Source organism: Tachysurus fulvidraco, chromosome 13 (assembly GCF_022655615.1).
Source record: "Tachysurus fulvidraco isolate hzauxx_2018 chromosome 13, HZAU_PFXX_2.0, whole genome shotgun sequence".
In the NCBI taxonomy this organism is placed as follows: domain Eukaryota; kingdom Metazoa; phylum Chordata; class Actinopteri; order Siluriformes; family Bagridae; genus Tachysurus; species Tachysurus fulvidraco.
The window spans coordinates 24417340-24435232 of record NC_062530.1 but is presented as its reverse complement, the minus strand read 5'-3'; positions in this window follow the sequence as shown (position 1 = coordinate 24435232).

Genomic DNA, 17893 nt, shown 5'->3' with positions numbered 1-17893 from the left:
TGTAAAATAAAAGCACCCTAGTTGTGTGAAGACGAACGACTGATTAATACAGAATTAAATAATATAAACAAAAATTAACATATTTCACCCACAAACAACATATTTTAAGCATGTAGTTTACAGAGACTCTGTAGGTTTTGATGTAGGTTACTTTAACATCTGCTTGCTGTAACTGAATGGAAGCAATTAGTGCTGAATGGAAGCAAATAAAAGTTTGTTACCAGCCAAAATTTTATATATTAAAATAATAACTAATAAAAAATATTATGTAACAGAAATAAGCTATATTGTAATATTTGGGAAAACATTACATTACAATTGACCCTCGTGAGCCACTTTATTAGGTCTACAAATACAGGGTGACTCTCACTTCTGCTCTCAGAACAGTATCAGTTCTTCATGTCATGGGTTCGACACGCTGCTGGAAACATTCCTATGACACAATCGCATCACATAACTACTGCATATTTGTTCTTTGTGCCAGTATAATATTGGTAAACTGCGGTTATAAAGGGAACGCATGTGTACAGCAACAGTGTTTAAACAATCTGTGGCATTCACATGATGTTGTATTGGTATTAAGAGGCCAAATAAATCCTCCCACACACCATTACATCACCACCACCACCACCACCACCACCACCACCATCACCACCAGCCTGACAAAATCCCAGGAGATCAGCAGTTTCTGAAATACTGCAATCTGCTCATGTTGCGCTAATTCCCCTGCCAAGTCATTTCATCTTTTTTTTTTTTTTTTAAGTAATGGTTGGAATTGTTATTTTTTTAGAGACCCACTAATACAGACAAATTAATATTTTTTTAAAAAGTGTTTTTTTCTGCAATATTGTATCTACAGGTCATGACTGTCATTTTTTCCTATCAACCCACTTACACTAATTGGACTAAATTCATTATCTCCAGGAATTAATACAATGCAATAAATATAACTTTAGAAGTTTCCATGGAAACCACTGTTTCCAATCAAATTCATGCTCATAATGGAAGGATTAAAATGAAATTTAATTACACGCATTATGCTTTATTTGCATATATCGCTGTTGGGAGCTGGTTTCTGTCTGACACACATTAACCTTTGTGTAATAAATATGCATTTTTTTTTGCAGCAAAATTAACGGCAGCACAAAATAATTGCATTTATTTAAAAGCCCTTATTACAAATTCTGTACTGTAGATTTGTTTAGTTTTTAAGTGAGTTTATCTGAAGAGAGTATGTTAAAAAATTCTAGCCGTTTTCTACCTGTCTATAAAGTCAGGATCTGAAAACGTTGAGCAAAATCTGTAGTATATGTAATTTCTCCCTCATCTCAGGTTAAGAGTCTTGGTGTCATCTTTGATAGTACCCTTTCTTTTACCTCTCATGTAAATAATGTTACTCAGGCTGCATACTTTCACCTTCGAAATATCAATAGGCTTCGTTCCTTTCTCACCACTCAATCTACCACCACTCTTATTCACAGTCTAGTAACCTCCCGGCTTGACTACTGTAATTCTCTTCTTATTGGGCTTCCTCACAAAACCCTTCACAAGCTGCAACTCGTTCAAAATTCTTCTGCCCGTATTATCACTCGTACTCCCTCTATCCATCATATTACACCTGTTCTGGAACGGCTACACTGGCTTCCCATTAATTTTTGTATCAAGTATAAAAGTCTTCTTCTAACATTTAAAGCTATCCACAATCTTGCACCTTTATATCTTCTTGATCTTCTTCATACTCCAAAACCAAACTCGCACTCTTAGGTCTTCTTCTTCCACTCATTTCATTGTTCCCTCTGTCCGTCTTGTAACTATGGGGAATAGAGCTTTCAGTTACTCTGCACCTCAGCTCTGGAACTCACTTCCATCTGAGCTCCGTAATATTGATTCTCTTTCATCATTTAAATCTCAGCTTAAAACTCATCTGTTTAGTTTAGCTTATTCTACATCATGATTTGTAATGTTGGTCCAATTTGTATTTCTATGTAACTATTTTATAACTACATATATATTTTTTTGTTTTTCTTCTTCTTTTGTACAGTGACCTTGAGTGTTCAGAAAGGCACCTTTAAATAAAATGTATTATTATTATTATTATTATTATTATTAGTTTCTAACTTTTCAGACCCCCTGCACATTACATACAGTATAAAATGCAAATCATATGAGCTGAGCTTTCAAAATAAACACAAATATGGAATCGGTACGACGCACGTGTTACTAAACCCTGACTTACTGCTGGTGATGATGTCTTTCGCTCTTTCTCTCACTCTTTTTCCTCTCCTGTATTGATTCATACTCAGGTGAACTTTTCCCTTCAGAAGAAAATGTCGAGCTGCCTCCTTGACACTGAGATCTCATTCATCACTCCTGCGTGTGGATGATGCAGCGCTGCTTATTTTAGCAAATGGGGTTGCAATGTTTTCCTCCATATATCACTATGATGTGTCATTTCATTTTAGATCTCTCTCTCTCTCTCTCTCTCTCTCTCTTTCTCTCTCTTTTTCTCTCTCTCATTTAGTGAAGTGACCTTGATTTCTTATCACTGAAACATTTAGCATCATATCAGGAAAAGCCACAACGTTTCCTTTAACCCAGGTTCCTCCAAACATCATTAATCTTTTTTGATACTGCATGCAAAGCAACCGGTTTTCCCAGAAACCAAATAATTCTCATTGTTTTCAATGTGTTTAGTCTATTTTCTGAGTCCAGGAAACAGGAAAGCGTCTACGGGGTAAACACTCCCACCGTCTCAGGCTAATTATCCAGAAATCAAAAGTCAAGCCATGACACAACGATGTGACAGCATGATTGTGAACAAGCAAACGAAGTCAGTGACTGTATTAAATTAGATCAAATTAGATGAAGTTGCTAAGCTGCTTCATTGGAAATTAAAATAAACTTTAGGAGGGACATTGTGATGGAGCAAGCAGGGACAGATAACCTTACGTAACCCTTATGCAACAGAGGGAGAAAAACTCAAAGGTCATTCAAACAATAAATTCTAACAAGATAACGATCTAACAGTAGACAAAGGTGTGGATTAAAACAAATATACAATAACCAGATATATAACCAGATACAGCTACACATACTGGTATTTCAGGTTTAGTTTCTGTTGAAATATTTCAGGCCCTGAAATTAGCTCCGCCTCCACGTGGAACAGATCGGATGAGCATCCTTTCCGCTCCCCCATTTAAACAGACCTCAGATTTCCCCTTAGGTCTCAGAAAAGGGGCTTGTTGTCAAAAATATATTAGATTAGATTAAATTAGATCAACTTAGATTATATTATTTGCTCTGTATTGAAAGAACAAACATATATTAAGGGATTTCCTTGCTGATTTTGCACTCAGTGTCAATTCATTTTTATTTATTAATTATTTAATTTCATTAATGAATTCAAATCATTCTTCTCCAGGATTTTAAATGAATTAGTGCCAATGACCATGATTTCCGGACAAAGTCTACACTAATTTCGATTTATCCAACATCCTTCCAAGGGGTCATACAGTATTATAGAGCTTATACAGTAACAGGATCACCCCTTAACATAAGTTTTACTCAGAGCAGGTAGATGGTGTTGCTTGTGGAGAAGCTGAAGATGAAGATATAATGATAATAGAAATAACAATAACAAATCAATAGAATTATTCATGCTGAAGCCTGATGATGTCATTCATCCTGCAGGCAACAGAGAGCCTTAAAATAACAGATTGCTGTTTTAGTCTTGATAAACAGCAAATCTTTTTATCTGTCTTGGTGGACAGGTTGGCATGGTGGTGCAGCATGTAGTGTTTGTCCCATTGTGTGTATTCCTGACTCATGCCCAGTGCTCCCATTACAGGACCCGGATCCATGTGGTTGTGAGCAGGATAAAACACTCACTCATGATGAATAAATGATTGAAGATAGGTGGATTAAGGATTTCTTGCAGATGGCCAGCATACTGTAGCTCAGCAGTTTACATTTTATACTAGCTTTTAAGGATAAAATGACTTGAATCTCAATCAATCAATCAATCAATCAATCAATCAATCAATCAATCAATCAATCAATACATCCATACATAAACCATACATTTATTACATAGTGAAAAGAATTTACTTAAGAATTTACCTTTATCTTTATTTATCATTTATCTTTATGTTAAATTACATTCCACTACATTAGAGGAATGACATTTATCTATTATCTAAGACAAAAACGTTTCTAATACACACTTACAACTGCTTTGTGTACATTTCTACTCAGTGTGCTTTGGGTTTAACATCAAGAGAGACATTCTCAGGTTTAGATTTTTTTTTATACGACTGAGAAGTTGAAGGTTAAGGGCCTTGCTCAAGGACCAGCAGTGGTGGCACTTGGTGGACCTGGCCTTTAAACTGCGACGTCCAACACCTTGAGCTATAAGCTACCACATCCCCACATAAAGCTCTTGGAATGGTAGAGCAATAACATTCACACATTATGGTATAAAGTTTCACACGGGACAAAATTCAATCCATGATCAGAGCAGAATGGTTGATAATTTCAGGGAATTGCTCAAGCTTCCTAACAGGTTAATTCAATTCAATTCAAGTTTATTTGTATAGCGCTTTTTATAATTTACATTGTCTCAAAGCAGCTTTACAGAACATAAACATAGAACAAAAGGTTCATTCATCCGAACTACTCGGGTCACGGGGAGCCTGTGCCAATCTCAGGCGTCATCAGGCATCGAGGCAGGATACACCCTGGACGGAGTGCCAACCCATCGCAGGGCACACACACACACACACACACACACACACACACACACACACACACACACACACACACACACACACACACACAATCTCATTCACTCACACACTACGGACAATTTCCCAGAGATGCCAATCAACCTACCATACATGTCTTTGGACCGGGGGAGGAAACCGGAGTACCCGGAGGAAACCCCCGACGCACAGGGAGAACATGCAAACTCCACACACACAAGGTGGAGGCGGGAATCGAACCCCCAACCCTGGAGGTGTGAGGCAAACGTGCTAACCACTAAGCCACCGTGCCCCCCAGAACAAAAGGTTAATATAAAAAATAATATAAAAATTAATAGGATACAAAATTCAAGATTAATATTAGATATATTTAGTTCACAATGTGTATGTATTTATCTCCTATGAGCAAGTCTGAGGTGACTCAGGCAGCAGTGGCAAGGAAAAACTTCCTTAGATGGTAAGGAAGAAACCTTGACAGGAACCAGACACAAAGGTGAACCTGTTGGGTGTGATTATAAACATACAGTCGTATGTCGTATTGTTGCAAAAGATCATACAAGAGTGTCTCTGTAACAGTCCTGAGATTTTTTATCAGAACCTTATCTGCTGCCACACTTCAGCCCAATTACACGTCCCTGACCGTTCTGTCACCACTGCCTCTGACTCTCTGGATATGCTCATCCCACCAAGATTAAATAAAGACGAGAGCAAAGCAGCGATCGGCTAAGTAACGGAATTAAAACATTTTTATTCAGAGAGAGAGAGAGAGAGAGAGAGAGAGAGAGGGAGAGAGAGAGAGAGGGAGAGAGAGAGAGAGAGAGAGAGAGAGAGAGAGAGAGAGAGAGAGAGAGAGAGAGAGATGACTGATTATTGGATTGTTTGTTGAGTGTAAGTTTTAATTCCAGTCGGCTTTGGTGTTGCGACAAAATGACTCAGAATGGACTATAAACCATAAAGTCTCTTTGATATTTGTCATAATGAAACAATGTAATCTGAGACTTGTGAACGACAGGAAAGAGCTGATAATCCATGACACTAATGAAGAAGAAGAAGAAGAAGAAGAAGAAGAAGAAGAAGAAGAAGAAGAAGAAGAAGAAGAAGGGAATGTCTGTTCTGCACATCATGAGATGATGATCCAGCTGCATCAGATGTAGGAGAGAGAGAGAGAGAGAGGGGGGGGGGGGGAGAGAGAGAGAGAGAGAGAGAGAGAGAGAGAGAGAGAGAGAGAGAGAGAGAGAGAGAGAGAGAGAGGGAGGTAAAGGTTAAGAAATAGATGAAGAAATAGAAAATGTTTATGGACGTTGACCTATACTGTATGTTCTCCTCACGTTTTATTGGTTTCCTCTGGGTTCTCTGGTTTCCTCCCTCAGTAAAAAGACACACAATGTAGTCTGATTGGCATCTCTACACTGTGTGAATGTGTGTGTTGTGATTGTTCCCCAGTGTTGGGTTGGTACCATGACCAGGGTGTCTCACCTTGTGCCCCGAGGCTCCTGGGATATAGACTCAAGATTCCATTTGACCCTCTAAGATAAGCAGTACAGAATATGGATAGACAGATGGATGGATGAAAAGATGGACTTTGTAAGAGGCTTTTTTTCTCTCAATGTTACCATCATCATCATCATCATCATCATCATCATCATCATCATCATCATCATCATCATCATCATCATCATCAGACCTAAACCACTGAGAAACACTACATTTTCTCTGCTTGGTAAGTATCTGGTGAGATGGTATCAGAGGTATTAAAAAGCTTTGCTGTAGCAGACTGCTGGGAAACTCCACTCTGTGTGTGTGTGTGTGTGTCTGTCTGTGTGTGTGTGTGTGTGTGTGTTTGTGTGTGTGTCTGTGTGTGTGTTTGTGTGTGTGTGTGTGTGTGTGTCTGTGTGTGTTTTTGTGTGTGTGTCTGTGTGTTTGTGTGTGTGTGTGTTTGTGTGTGTGTGTGTGTGTGTGTGTGTGTGTGTGTGTCTCTGTGTGTGTGTGTCTCTGTATGTGTGTGTGTGTGTGTGTGTGTGTGTGTGTGTCTCCGTATCTGTGTGTGTATGTGTGTGTGTATGTGTGTGTTTCTCTGTGTGTGTGTCTCCGTATGTGTGTGTATGTGTGTGTTTCTCTGTATGTGTGTGCGTGTGTGTGTGTGTGTGTCTCCATATGTGTCTGTGTGTTTGTGTGTGGGTGTGTGTGGGTGTGTGTGTGTCTGTCTGTGTGTGTGTGTGTGTGTGTGTGTGTGTGTGTGTGTCTCTGTGTGTGTGTGTGTGTGTGTCTGTGTGTGTGTGTGTGTGTGTGTGTGTGTGTGTGTGTGTGTGTGTGTGTGTGTGTGTGTGTGTGTGTGTGTGTGTGTCTGTGTGTGTGTGTGTCTCTGTGTGTGTGTGTGTGTGTGCCCAGGCATGTAAAACTTTGATTTCCAGGCTCCCAGATCAGATCCGGATCTCTCTCTCTCTCTCTCTCTCTCTCTCTCTCTCTCTCTCTCTCTCTCTCTCTCTCCTCTCTCTCTCAGTCTCTCACTCTCTCTCAGGCAATATATCATAAAAACAAATCTGTTTCTTTAAAACACAGTCACTCTGCCTGCTTTCCTTTTTCTCTTGCAGGATTCTGCACATCTTTGCATTTTTTTCTTCTTCACTCTTAATCTCTTCCTTCCTCTCTCCATACAGTGTCCTCGGATATTTATCTCTCTGAAACTATTGATTGTTCTGCTGGATGATCTCTCTCTCTCTCTCTCTCTCTCTCTCTCTCTCTCTCTCTCTCTCTCTCTCTCTCTCTCTCTCTCTCTCTCCCTTCTTTGATTTACTTATCAGAACCACTAAGCAGAAATCGTGTCATGTTTATCATCTCAGCCGATCACAAAGTTTGGTTTCCAGTCATGGATTTATTTTATGGTTCACAGTCTGAACAGGCTAAAAGAGAAATACAGAGTTTTATTAATTTTATTCATTGAAAGAAGCCATTTTAGTTGTGATTAACGTTCTGTAAGAGCGACTCTGACAGAATTGTCAAGTGTGATGAAAATTGTAGCTTTATATTAATGTGCTCATTCTACTGTGTTATTGTTTCTGGACTAACATCTTACACAAGGTTTTAGTTGAATTGTAATGGTTGACATTGTCAGGTCTGCTGTAAGGATGCGTTTATTTAAGATTGATAGTGATGATGATGATCATGATGATGATGATGTTGATGATGATGATGATGATGATGATGATGATGATGATGATGATGATGATGATTAGATGAGATGAGCTGTATCTTTATTAATCCAATGTAGGGGAAAATCAAGGTGACATGGCAGAACAAGTAAATTTGGTAACGTCAAAAGAAAAAGGAGTGTACAATAGTAATAAATAGATACAACAACATAAATCAGTGTGTATGTGTATGCTAGAGAATAGCAAATCTCTGAAATGACAAATAAACATTAAAATGTGTGTGTGTGTGTGTGTGTGTGTGTGTGTGTGTGTGTGTGTGTGTGTGTGTGTGTGTGTGTGTGTGTGTGTGTGTGTGTGTGTGTGTGTGTGTTCATGCTCATAACACACTAATGCCTGGATGTTGCAGGGAATGAACAACTTTGTACCATTTATAACTGAATCACTTGCAGAACCCAAGAGTCAAATATTAAAATAAAACATGGACCGGACTGAATATGATAATATTTTATCTTATCAACAATATGTTTACTTTATTGTCCTTTTTAATTATTATTAGGTATAATTCCTATAAATCGATTCAATCGTTTCACTCAAACGAATCACGAATCAAATCGGTTTGTGAACGAATCGTCACTAGAACAATTTCATACAGAGAAATTTCCTTAATTGTTTTGGGTTTGTCTTAAAGCAGATCGTATTATCACCTTGTAGGGTTCCACGCAGACCTTAACAGGGTTCTAGATCCCTGTTTTTTTAAATAGTAAAATGATTCAGTGGAATATTTGAATGTAGAGTTTGAATCAATTTGATCATCTTTAATCTTAAACTGGTCAGGATTTCTTACGTATAGTGATGTTATAATTAAAGAGTCTGTGAGTGTGAGAATAAAGCCGCAGCGGATAAGTGAGATGTTTCGTGTTAATTGCACCACTGAGGCCATATTGGTTTTTACACAGTAAATACTGATAAAGCTGTTGCTGCTGTTGTTGCCTCTAGATTGTGTTTTTGTGTGTGTGTGTGAAGTACTGTAAGTGTGCTTGCATGTTTGAAAGCAATAAAATAATACAAGCCACTTTTAATGCCCATAAAGCAGATGATGGCAATATCCTCCACTACAGCTTAGACGCATACACTCAGACCACATGGCATTACAACCACATTAGTTGGAAGAGTAGAGTGCAAACTAATGCACGGGATCAGGAGTCTCACAATAGTAAACAGCTGGCTGAAAGCCTGTAAACAAATGTTGCGGTTTGCCAAAGCTCTTCACGCTCTTCAGCCATGTGGTCCGCTTCAGCTTCACTAACAAAGTAGAAATTAATCAGATCTGTTTATCAACAAAATCAGAGGCACGCCTTTCGTTGGCGAAATTCCCTGAAGTTATATCTTAACCATCTCTGAAGATGAGAAACATTTCCAGATGTTTTCTTTGCGTGTGTGTGTTTTCGTCTGAACAAAGATGCTATCATGAAGGTGGGGAAGAGCTCCAGGATCTTGTTAAAAAAACCAACATCTAACATGGATGACATCTGAATAAACGTGATCTCTTTCCTGTACAGTACATTCACCTGATCACTGAATACACCTGTTTCAGCATCGTTCCTTTAGCGTATTTTAAATGGTTCACTCTCTAAACCTCTTTTTTATAAGGTTTATTTCCGGCATAACATATACACGCTTGTCATTTCCGCACTTCCTGTTTACCAGATTGTTTGCTCTTGCATGTACACATCCGTTACCTTTGGGAAATTTCTGTTTGGAAAATTTCACAAATATGCTCTAAAAGGTGCAACAATAAACTTACACACAAATTTAGCTAATTTATCATTATTTATTTATTTATTTATTTATTTATTTATTTATTTATTTAATTTTTTATTTTTTGGAGATTCAAGTATTGGGGGCAGTTGTGGCCTAATGGTTAGAGAGTCTGACTTGTAGCCCGAAGGTTGTGGGTTCGAGTCTCGGGCCGGCCACAACTGAGGTACCCGTATGCAAGGCATCGACCCGCCTCAACTGCTCCCCGGGCGCCGCAGCATAAATGGCTGCCCACTGCTCCGGGTGTGTGTTCATTGCTGTGTGTGTGCACTTTGGATGGGTTAAATGCAGAGAACAAATTCTGAGTATGGGTCACCGTACTTAGCCGAATGTCACGTCACTTTTTTCACTTTCTTTTTTTTTTTTTTAAGTATTAATCTTTATTTTACCAGGATAAAATTTCATGAGATTAAATCTCTTTTCCCAGAGTGACTTTACAATTTAAAGACACAACAACAATAAATAAAAATGACTCAAACATACATACTGTACATAGTGGTAACTGTTTCATCTTGAGGAGGCATTAAAGTTAAAAACCTGTTTAGTTTAGGGAACAAAAACTCACAGTTTCACACTAAATATAGATAAAAATAAGTAAGTAACAAGCCACATATTGATTTATGAATTAAACAATACAAGTGTGAGTGCTGATAAGTCCAGTGGTGGCAACTCAGCCTCAGAATGAGTTTGATAATCTCAATCAGAAGCAAAACTCGAGGCATTGTGAAAAAGCATGTCTATGTTTTTGTAGTCTAAATATTGTAACACTGAATGCATATAGAACACATCACTATAATCAAATATGGGCAAAAATGTTGTAGGAGGAAAACAGAAGACTCAAATAAATATAAAAATAGACAAAAATAAACAGCACTTTATTTATACACTCCTATATTTTATTCTCTCATACTGCTACTGCATAGAATGTTGATGAAGAATTGGGGCATGGATCCCCACATGGCATCATCACCACATACAGTATCTCACAGAAGTAAGTACACCCCTCACATTTTTGTAAATATTTTATTATATCCTTTTTATGTGAAAACACTGAAGAAATGACACTTTTACTACAATGTAAGTATTGATTGTAAAGCTTGTATAACAGTGTAAATTTGCTGTCTCCTCCAAATAACTCAACACACAGTCGTTAATGTCTAAAGCGCTGGAAAAAGTGAGTATACCCCTATGTGAAAATGTCCAAATTGGGGCCAAAGTGACAATATTTGGTGTGGCCACCAATATTTTCCGGCACTGCCTTAACCCTCTTGGGCATGGAGTTCACCAGAGCATCACAGGTTGCCACTGGAGTCCTCTTTCATTCCTCTATGATGACATCACTGGGCTGGTGGATATTAGAGACCTTGCGACCTAATTGTGACCAATTTGGACATAGGGGTGTACTCACTTTTCTGGCCAGCGGTTTAGACATTAATGGCTGTGTGTTGAGTTATTTTGAGGGGACAGCAAATTGACACTGTTATACAAGCTGTACATTACATTGTAGCTCAGTGTCATTTCTTCAGTGTTGTCACATGAAAAGTTATGATAAAATATTTACAAAAATGTGAGGGGTGTACTTACTTCTGAGAGATACCGTATATACATTACAGCACAGAGGAATTCTTTCCTTCACATATCCCAACTGAGGAACCCGGGGTCAGTGCACAAAGGCAGTTATGATACAGCACCCATGGAGCAGGGAGGGTCATGGGCCTTACTCAAGGGCCCAACAATGGCAGCTTGGCAGTGCTGGGGGTTAAACCCCAATCAACAACCCAAACACTTGAGCCAGCCCTGAACAATCTGTCATGTACAGATCCCACCTTCCTGTTCGTTTGTCCTATTCCAGTGTGACAGGTATTAGAGTGTAGTTATGTGAGCACTGGGGCATTATTGCCAATAGCCCCTGCCCTGATTGAAGCACATTATTCACAGATAATCAGATCAGAGCTATTCAGATCAGGGCTGATCTCGAATCAGGTCATGTCCTTATGAAGACAATTACAAGACAGATACAGAGCTGAGCTCACGGAAGATTCTCACTATAACGCTATGACAAGTAAAATCCATAAAATAATCCACAGGCTTTTTTATCTGATGCTCATAGTGCCCCGGTTTCATTTCTAAAAAAAGGGTCTAATAAAGCTGAGCACAGTTGTATTCACCGAGCACCAACTGGAGCTCATTCATCTTTTCAATCATCCCTTTATAGTGAGTTATGGAGCGTCTGGTAGTTTAGGAAAGCAGTTCACAATTCAACTGAAGCGATTTTACTCCATGTTTGGTCAAGCGAACATTAGAAACTTGCTACACTGGAAGAATGTGAAATAAAAACATGAACCACCTCTTCTTAATAACCTCAGTGACTTCCTGCTTGAAAATACAGTCCACATAGACAAATTAAAACTTAGATTATACACTCATCATGCACTTTATTAGGAACATCTAACCTTTACACCTACTCATTCATCAGTTATCTACTGTAATCATCCATGTCTACAATCATGCAGATGTAGATTAAGAGCTTCAGGTAATGTTCATATCAAACATCAGATCGGAGAAACAAATGTGATTTCAGTGACTTGGTTCTTGATGGCAGACTGGTTGGTTTGAGTATTTCAGAAATACTTCATTTGGGATATTCACACACAACATACTGTAATCTAGGGTGGTGCGAAAAACAAAAAATGTCAAATACCTTGTTGATGAGAGACAGGAGATCTGAGGCCTGTTCAAGTCAACAGAAATCATACAGTTACTCATATAATCACTCTATACAACTGCGATACGCAGAAAAACATCTCAGAATACACAAAACACAAAACTCTGGTGGAGGTGGACGAGCAACGTGGAGACGACGATGTGGAGAAAACCACAATCAGGTTCCAGTTCTGGCAGCTAAGCGCAGGAATCTGAAGCTTTAGTGGACAAGAACTCACCTAACTTGGGTTATTTTGGATTTTTTTTTTTTGTCCAGTTTGGATGATTTTGGGAAGGTACTTAGCAACTGTTTAGAACCTTTTTTAACACTATATACTGATTTATCGTTTAATTTCACTGAAGCTAACATCCTGCTTATTATCTTAGGATACCTAGCCAAAATAATAATAATATATTAGAACTTGACCTGGGGGGGCACGGTGGCTTAGTGGTTAGCATGTTCGCATCACACCTCCAGGGTCGGGGGTTTGATTCCCGCCTCCTCCTTGTGTGTGTGGAGTTTGCATGTTCTCCCCGTGCCTCGGGGGTTTCCTCCGGGTACTCCGGTTTCCTCCCCTGGTCCAAAGACATGAATGGTAGGTTGATTGGCATCTCTGGAAAATTGTCCGTAGTGTGTGAGTGAGTGAGTGAATGAGAGTGTGTGTGTGCCCTGCAATGGGTTGGCACTCCGTCCAGGGTGTATCCTGCCTCGAAGCCCGATGACGCCTGAGATAGGCACAGGCTCCCCGTGACCCGAGGTAGTTCGGATAAGTGGTAGAAAATGAATGAATGAATGAACTTGACCTGCTGCTGAGATAGGATTTAGTGCACTTTGAGATAGGATTTTGTAACATATTGCCTTGCTGTGATTAAAAAAAAAAAACGCTTCACAATGCAACTCATTATCGCGGTCTTATTCAAGCTAAAACAGCTAATAAGTTCCACATCGACTACAATGTCCTGATTATGACTTTTTAAGCTCTGGTGTATCTTACTGATCTTATGATATGGTACAGTATAACTGATCATGATTACCAGTCAATCATCGCTGAGAGACCAAAGATCAAAGGTATAAATACAATTTTCCACGTGAGGAAGGATATTCTGGATATGACTATAACGAGGTAAACTATCTATTGATTTCCACAATCCGATATGCTAGGAAAATAGTTTTCCTGAACATTTTTTTGTGCTCTCCAACCATAAAATGCTGTTTCTGCTTCCAACCTTTGACTGTACAAGGGAATTAGCTAGCTTATCTATGCAGTACCAGCGCTTTATTAGCCAGGAAGATTTCTCAATATTTATCTCGACTCTGATGACGACGAAGCGTCTCAAAAGTCAAACCACTTTTAAGAAGATTTCAAGGAAAAGAATGTCACTTTCTGCATTGACTCGAATTCCTGCTAATGTTCTGTAAATGCGCATTGTGTTGGAGTTGAAATGAGAATAACGCACCGAGAAGAAAGTGTGAAACCCACCAGAATTTATTTCCCTAATCTAATAGACACAAAGCCTGAAGAATGAAGCGAGACCTTCTGGAGTATCATCTGGAGTCAGGTGTGTTAAAGCGAAACATTCCGGATCTGTGATCTGTATTAGCATCACGACTCTGTATAATGTGTTACACCACCATCTGTTCATGAACATTTGGTAGAGTCTAAGTGCAAATGCTAACATGTTCATGAGGGTGCGTTCTTTTATAGTTCTCATCTACAGTATATACTGGGAATGGGCAGAATTTATATTTATATTATTGTAATCTGTCTTTGAGGCTCATGGATAGAATTTGGAAATTTGTTCTGCATTTATTTTTGGATTTCCATCATGAAGCTGACATTCAAGCCTATTTTATATAAATGCAACACAGAAAACAGACCGAGGTTTTTCCATGACACTAGAATATTATTTTGTATGTTATGAGCAGATTGTTTTCTTTTCAAGAAGAGCTTTATCCTGATTTTGGATACAGAGTCTCTCCTGGGAACACCGGAATACACCTTGGTTGGGACACCGATCTATATCGTGGCACCATGGACACACGTAATTACACACTTATTCACTTATTCATGCAATTTTCTAATATGCTGTTTCATAAAAACACAAAAATGTTTGTATCGTCAAAGTAACTGGTGACTGTGAAAGTAACTGTCAAGTGTCACGCATTGAGAGCGACAGTCACGCATTTGGGTCTTTTTGACTATTTATCATATATTGAATCCGCCGCAGTTCCCAAAATGTACCAGTCTGCACCGCTGTCTCTATGGAACCGGGCAGGAATCAAGTACATCTCAGTTCTTAGTCGGGCCTGACACTTATCAACCAATCAAAAAAAAAATGAGGCTACACAATAGCCAATCAGAAAATAGCACTATCTGGGTAAAATTTAACGCAACAACCAATGAAATAAATAAACGTTCATTAGAGAGGGTATTTTCGATGGTCGGTTTGAACAAAATCTCAACACAAAACAGCTTGTCTCTGGATGGGACATTGTCCTCAGTCATGACCCTAAAAACGGCCAGGCTTACAAATGATAAAGGAGTAAACACTTACAATAAACAACACCACTCATAATCTCTCTCTCTCTCTCACACACACACACACACACACACACACACACACAAACACACACACAAACACACACACACACACACACACACACACTTTTGATAAGTTTAATTGCGGTCAGTGATCCTTTGCAAACACAACAACTCCCCCATTATTTATTTATTTATTTATTTGTTTATTTATTTTAAATTTTTTTACTGCTCTCTGAGACGCCTTCAGAGCTAAAATCTAAAATTTGAAGGCGTTTATCATCAACCACTAAAATTCAGTGTAAATTTATCAACAGAGCAAAAAACACACGCCTCACAAAAGAGACAAAAGACAAATGAGTCCTGACTCATTCTGAAAATCATTTGACTCATTTGAAAATGTCCCATATGTCCAGTTCGAACACCAGTGTAGTGGTTAAAAAGGTTGAAAGTTCTCCATTGTCTTGGTTACTTGTATGTTATCTTCAGGTTGAGTTCAAACCTTTGTTTCAAACTTTAACCATCTTGAAATGTCTTACAGTGTAAGTAATCCACCTACTTTGGAGAAACCCATCAGTCACTGAGAGAACATGTGAAACTCGGGAACTGTGTGGCTTCACTGTGATTAATCTAATGTGCGCAAATACAAAAACATCTAACAAGTGGATAAGAAAATCAGCCTGTAGGAGTGGTGTAAAAATAGCTCCCTAATAATTCTACAGGAAATCTGCAGATCTGGCAAACACAACACATGGCTGACTCTTCAGGGAGGGAAAAGAGATAAAACAACATGTGGGTTGACTCTATTTTATCCAGCATGTTTCAAGAAATGTTTAATGAGAGTGTCCGATGTTTTACATGATCAGTAATATCTCATTTTAGGCTAAATCTTCATACTATTAAAGCTACATGCTAGCAGGTGAATCTGCTAAGATCTTGGGTACTGTATGTTATAAACAAAGACAAAATTAGGAAACATATAGCATCAGATTAACATTTGTCATGGTGGAACATTTTAAAATAAAGTGTTAGCATGGTGTTAGCATGGTGTGATCTGACGATGAACTAGCATTAGCATTAATTATCATGCACCAGAACTCTATTAGCCATATTGACTCCACTAACACTCCTGATCCTGTGTTGGTCTTACAAAAATGTATTTATTTTTGTTTCACAAAGTAAAATACAATAACTTTTAAGCATTTTATTCGTAAAATATATTCATTTTAAAGGCGATCCGTGTTAACATTTGATTTGATATTGATCATTCGGTCACTTTATCTATTGATGAACTTCTGGTTCATTCATTCATTTTCTACCGCTTATCCGAACTTCTCGGGTCACGGGGAGCCTGTGCCTATCTCAGGCGTCATCAGGCATCGAGGCAGGATACACCCTGGACGGAGTGCCAACCCATCGCAGGGCACACACACACTCTCTCATCCACTCACACACTCACACACTACGGACAATTTTCCAGAGATGCCAATCAACCTACCATGCATGTCTTTGGACCGGGGGAGGAAACCGGAGTACCCGGAGGAAACCCCCGAGGCACGGGGAGAACATGCAAACTCCACACACAAGGCGGAGGCGGGCATCGAACCCCCGACCCTGGAGGTGTGAGGCAAACGTGCTAACCACCGTGCCCCCCTATGACCTTCTGGTTGTGTTCGTAAAACAAAACTTGGTGCTTTATAGTCATAAAGCTGGAGGATGAGACGCACCTGTACAACAAAGTCATACCTGAGGACTGTTATCACAGAGCCGAGAGCGAAAAGGAAGATGAGTCTCGTCCAGGAGATAATGGAAAAGACTGCATTAAGATACTCGTAATAAATGTGTGCATTAAGACTCACTAGCCAGAATTCCACAGTGGAGAAATGCTGACAGGAAGTGCCCTAATGCATTCCCACATGGCCTCAGCGATCGATTCTCAGCTCATCTCCTACAGCTACGGACAAAAATATTACAGTGTGAAATCTCTGCCGCCGAAAGAATGTGAAGAATTTCAGGATTTCAGCAGTGAAGATTTTTATTTGTCACATACACAGTTATATACAGTATACAACCTGGAGGAAGAAACTAAATCTAAGAAAAAATATGTTACTATAGTAACACCACAGAACGTGCAGACAATACAGGATGGATCAGAGTGATGTATTGGATGTGCACCTTGAGTCACAGTAAAAGTGCAGTGTCTGGAATGACAATAGAGTAAATTAAAATGGATGGACTCCTAAGGGACCAGTATGATGTTCATATTGAGTGGTCTGAGGGCCCGAGGAATGAAGCTCCTCTTGAGACGCTCCGTTATAGCTATCAGTCTACGCTGAGGTGAAAATGATGCACAGAGTTTATGCTTTGTGCCTGGAGTCTTTCAAAGGGCAAGTGGTAGTTTAGCGGTTAAGGTGTTGGACTACTGATCAGAAGGTTGTGAGTTTGAATCCCGTGGCTGCCGAGCTGCCACTCCTGGGGCCTCTGATTAAGCCCTTAACTCTCAATTGCTCAGCTGTGTAAATGTATCAACCAAATGCCTTAAATGTAAACAATTCATCGGCTGATTACATAAAACCCTTCATCGTCTTAATAAAAATACATCTGTTTGATGTAGTAACATCTGTGCAATAAGACAAACAGTTACAAATTTATACTGTATTAAAAAGCGTTTGCTGCCATTTGAAATGACACACACACACACACACAAACACACACAGACACACACACAGACACACACACACAGCATCACTGTTCGCTCAAACAGAATGACTCAGCTTATATAAATAAATCCTCTCTTTGCTTTAGCATCCACCTCCACCAGCTTCAACCCTGCAGATTAAGGAAAACGGTTATGAGCTTAATCATCTAGATGTTTTACAGCACATAATAATGGAGCAAGTATCAGGATATTGTGTTATATAAC